At 42.7% G+C, this 5,354-nt stretch overlaps 1 pseudogene across 1 annotated transcript; it reads left to right on the top strand.

Moving 5' to 3' along the window:
* The first annotated feature begins 238 nt into the window (after positions 1 to 238).
* On the top strand, positions 239 to 1,105 carry LOC308253526 (small ribosomal subunit protein eS1-like; annotated as a pseudogene). Its single transcript has one exon. The product of its transcript is annotated as a small ribosomal subunit protein eS1-like (transcript).
* Positions 1,106 to 5,354: the final 4,249 nt, after the last annotated feature.

The following is a 5,354-nucleotide window of genomic DNA, read 5'->3' as shown; positions in this document are numbered from 1 at the left end:
AGGTAACTTTATGCTTCGAGTAGGTACTTTTGTCACCCGTGCGCGATTTGCGGACGCGACTAGCACTAACCACTGCACATGAGACTGCTGACTGGCTCACTCAACTCATGCATGAATCACGCACGCCTCCCCCGCGCTGCGTATCCCGCGGCCCGCCTGCACCGCGTCTCCCATCGCCCGACTGACTGACACCCCCACTTCTTCTAACGCCACTTCTTCAAAATAGACTCGCCCTTTTGGCTTTCTGAGCAGCACCATGGCGGTGAGCAAGAATAAGCGCCTTACGAAAGGCGGCAAAAAGGGAGCCAAGAAGAAAGTGGTTGATCCATTTTCTAAAAAAGAGTGGTATGATGTGAAAGCACCAGCTATGTTCAATATAAGAAATATTGGAAAAACACTGGTTACGAGAACTCAAGGAACCAAAATTGCATCTGATGGTCTCAAGAGTCGTGTTTTTGAAATGAGCCTAGCTGATCTGCAGAATGATGAAGTTGCATTTAGAAAATTCAAGCTAATTACTGAGGATGTTCAGGGCAAAAACTGCCTAATTTCCATGGCATGGATCTTACCCATGACAAAATGTGCTCTATGGTCAAGAAGTGGTAGACCATGATTGAAGCTCATGTCGATGTCAAGACTACTGATGGTTATTTGCTTCGTCTCTTTTGTGTTGGTTTTACTAAAAAACGCAACAATCAGATTCGGAAGACCTCTTATGCTCAGCATCAGCAGGTTCACCAAATCCGGAAGAAAATGATGGAAATCATGACCCGAGAGGTGCAGACAAATGACTTGAAAGAAGTGGTCAATAAATTGATTCCAGACAGCATTGGAAAAGACATAGAAAAGGCTTGCCAATCTATTTATCCGCTCCATGATGTCTTTGTTATAAAAGTCAAAATGCTGAAGAAGCCCAAGTTTGAATTGGGAAAACTCATGGAGCTTCATGGTGAAGGTAGCAGTTCTGGAAAAGCTACTGGGGATGAGACAGGAGCTAAAGTTGAACGAGCTGATGGATATGAGCCTCCAGTCCAAGAATCTGTTTAAAATTCAGACATTTAATGGTGACAAATAAAAAAACCTACTTGTGAAAAAAAAAAAAAAATAGACTCGCCCAGGCTGAAAACCGACTTCTGCGCATGGGCCACGAAGTATCAATCACACTGTACGTGCACGCCTGCACGTGGTATTTTGTGGAAGAGCCACACTCAAGGGGCCAAAGAGCCGCATGTGGCTTGCGAGCTGCGGTTTGCCGACCACTGCCCTAGGAGATGTATCAATAAACATATTGCTACGAGAGATGTCTGAGATTTTGTTGCCTATGGATTCTTCCAAGATTTTTATGATTTCATGACTTATATTTAAGTTCTTTATCCTTTTTGAGTTTATTCTTGTGTATGGTGTAAGTTGGTGGTCTAGTTTCATTTCTTTGCATGTACACATCTAAATTTTAGTTCTAAGCTACATGGATGGATGGATAGATGGATGGATGAATGGATGAATTCATGGATGACCTTTTCCTCTGAATAAAGCAAAGTGCTGCACCATCAATATTTTCCCCCAATATTTTCTTTGCTCTGCTTCATGTTTGTTTATTTGGTGCCCAGAACATTCCAAGGTAACAATGCTCCACGGTAAGATCCAGATGGGTAAGAGGTCTGTCTTTCTACGTTTTCAGTGGGAGAAGGGAAAGGGGAGAGAGCTGTGCTCTGTCTGAACCCATTTGCTCCACACTTTCTAAAACCGTGCACAGACAGTTGTGTTTTAAAGAAGTTGAGTCACTTTATTTTCTCATGTTATTAGGCCAACTGTGGTCTTTATTTCAGATGTAAAAGACCCAATGGGAATCTAAAAACTAGACAAAGAATAGGTTTTCCAATCTCTCAAGAAAGGGAACTGTAAGAAATTTCCTGATAGGATATTTGCTTACCTGGCATTGGGAAAGTGAAAAACTCTCTCTCTGGATTACTCTATTTTGCTTATTTATACTGTGTTCAGGTGTTTTCTTGATAGTTTTAGAATCAGCACTGTTATCGTTTCTTAATCATCTAACAATATTTATGCTGTTCATTACCTGAGGTCAATTTTTAATTCAAGTTGGCTTTTTCCTGAATTTAGCACAACAAATACTTTGGCTCATTTGCCCCCCACTGCTCAACTAGTTTGAGCTCATGGAATGCAAAGTAATTTAAAAATAGGCGAGGGATTCCAAAGGCAAGATTTTACTTCCAAAATAATAATAATAACGCATCAAGAGTCAACTGATATTACGCTGACATCTGGCACATCCTATTCTTCACAACAGCTGCAAACCTGAAAATATCCCCAAAGGCCTCTGGGAGCGAGCACTCTGGGAAGATTAAAACCGTGAAGATCACAGAAGACACAAGGCAACCATTTCTTGCCCCAGACAACGGCGCACACTCTGAAGGTTATAAAAGCCAACCATTGAGAATATCATAACCTGGTAGTCCAGGAGAATTAAGTGGGAGAAAAACAGAAAAAAAAAAAATTGATGAAAAACTGAGAAGCAAGTGGCAAAAAAAGAGAGAAGCCAGAGCAAAGCCTAGAAATGTCGATGATTCCGGGAGAAAGAGACCCCCTAAGAGTGAGGAGAGGGAACGTGGGAAACCTGGAGAACCACCAAGGAAAAGCAGTGCAGCCAAAAGAACAGAGCAGAATGGGGACCTGCACTGTTGGCCCCCTTCCCTGCACCACTCAGACCTCTGACGACCTACACACGGTACTCAGTAAGGGTCTTCATTCTGTACCCCCCCTTTCTTACTTTAAAGAACAGAGATCCGCTCATGATCTTGGGGGGGTGTGGGAAGGGAAGGGGGAGGTTACTGAAAGAATCCATGTGTATTGAAACACACTTTCCTTTTTACTAAATAGGAATAATATCTTTTATCCCATTGAATTGAATGAGTATTAAGAACATATGTGTATCATTCAGAGTCCTCCATTGTAAACACAGACTTACCCTGTTGGCTTAAGCACAACAGTGATTTATTAAGGGATGCTGAGGGACCACAATCCTAGGAAGGCTGGGGAATTGGGCATGGAGGAAAGGAAGCCAGGAAGGCTTCCCAAATTACACCACCACGTGCTCCTGGGAGATCCTCTTGCTGCAGCAGCTGGCACAGGCCCCAGAGCTGATCCTACTAGTCCTGGGCCAGCCATGCCTATTAGGGCTTCTGCTGCTGCTTCTGAGAGTTAGGCTTCTCAGGACACCACCTTCTCAGCACTGCCGTCCAAACCAAAGTCTCGCACAACCTAGCAGTTCCCTCTGTTATCTTCCCTGTAGGTCTCTCTCTGGTCCTAGCAGCCCACCCTTTGACCCATTTTCCTCTCTCTTGTTTATTTGAGACAATTATCTGCCTGTGTTTAAGGTTGATTCCATCCTTGGGTGAAATTTAGCTTTTTAACTCTTCTTTGGGAATACAACTGTGTGACCTTGGCAGGAATCACCAGCTTTCCCTGCAACCTCGCCACTTCACCCCTCACAGCCCCAAGTTAGTACCTTATCCCTCCCTGCTGTAAAGCCTACACTATCTTTAGGCCATCTGGTATATTCCCATGTCTGGTCTGAGTCAAGTTCAGTTACCAGAGGAGCCACCACCTGGATATTCTTTGATTCAATATCCAAATGTTTCCAAGGCCTAGACTAGTGGTTCTCAGCTCCTGGCTGCATATTAGAATGAAGGGTGGGTAGGAGTCTGATTTAATTGACCTTGAGTGTGCCCAGGTTTAGGCATTTTTAATAGCTCCCCAGTTTAGTTTATCAGAGAAACTGTCTTTTAAAATCTCAATAAGATCTTAAAGGTTTAAGGAAGAAGTAAAAATTGAAAGCATAATATCAAACAAACGTGGAAGAGGGTACTATACCCCCAATTTCTAATAACTATCTGCAAATATAAACCTTTAACAGTTTTGCAAGTAGAAATGACGAATTAGATTTTGGTTCATTTTAGTTTCTGAGTTTGAAAGTCATATGAATTTCTCCTAAGTCATTGTGTACCTATTAATACTAAATTTAAATAGAAAATGGATCGGAGGAGAGAAGGGATCTTTAAGGGATGTGACACAATGCCTTGTTGTCCAGTCTCTAAAATAAGTGAGGAATGGCAGATTCTAAATTCTGTTTATCTCAAATGTTTGGTTCATTCAATAACATGAATCATCTCACAATATTGACAGCTGTGAGAAAACCAGGGTGTTTATTACTCATCCCTGAGTCCATATATCTCTTCAATATCCCATCTATTCCCCATTCTGAACTGTCAATTATAGTGATAAGAAAGGAGCAGAAGGAGGCGATCAATATGCCTCAAATGATAGAATAGGTAAAGTGTTATAGAACAATAGAAATAGCATCTCAGCGTGACTCACATTATGTACCTGAATCATCAACCTTGAGAAAATGTACTGTGGGTAACTATGGGAACAATGATAATCCATTGCTGCTGACATTGTGGAAAAATCATGAGAAGACTTACCTCAAACTGCCATTTGGTGCACAACCAGGCAGAAATGCAAGGGCTAAGGGACAGGAGTGTTAGACTTGTCATTCCTTTTGGCAAATTAACATTTTGAATCCCTGTCCTATAGGTGGGAATCACTCACTCTCCTTCATAGAAGCTACGAGTGTCATACACTCATTTAGTCTGTTGCCCTTGTAGCGAGGGCATGGACATTGCTACCTGACCTAGGCTCCACCAACCACAGGTAAGCTGCAGACCTAGAATTAGAAGGCCAGTCAGCAATCAGAAGTGGCATGTGATGACATTAAGCAGTGGTTCTACCAGAGGGCACTGGGGTGTGGGCTACAAGACTGAGGGTGTGGTGTTGGCAGTGGAAGGGCATCATGAGGCCAGTTTTACACCATGGTGGAGCTGGCTTTCAGACCACTCAGATATTTGATCAGCCACCCAGTATCCTTTCAATAATATTTTTCTTTTCTGCTTAAGTGAACCTGGATTTTTGTGACAGTTGTGTAAGTATCGCTCTACTCAATCCTTGCCCTTCTATAGTCTGTTCTCAAAGGAGCTAGCATGTTCCTCTGAAAATAACATCATGGCCTAACATTTCTCATTTCCGAACCCTCCAGTGGCATCCCTTCTCACTCAAGGTAAAAGCCAAAGACTTTACAGTGGCCTAAAAGTCCCTACATGGTCCCTCTGACCACATAACCATTACCTTCTTCCTCATTCAACCTGCAGCAGTTGCTCACATATACCTGCATCAGGGAGTGTTGGCTTGCTGTAATTCTCCTTGGAAAGTCTTCCCCCAGAAATCCACATGACTTACTCCCTCACCACCTTCAAGCCTTTGCAGAAATATTCTCTTCTTGG

The sequence above is a fragment of the Plecotus auritus genome, assembly GCF_963455305.1.
Source record: "Plecotus auritus genome assembly, chromosome: 7".
Classification (NCBI taxonomy): Eukaryota; Metazoa; Chordata; class Mammalia; order Chiroptera; family Vespertilionidae; genus Plecotus; species Plecotus auritus.
This window is presented reverse-complemented; position numbering and strand designations above follow the sequence as displayed.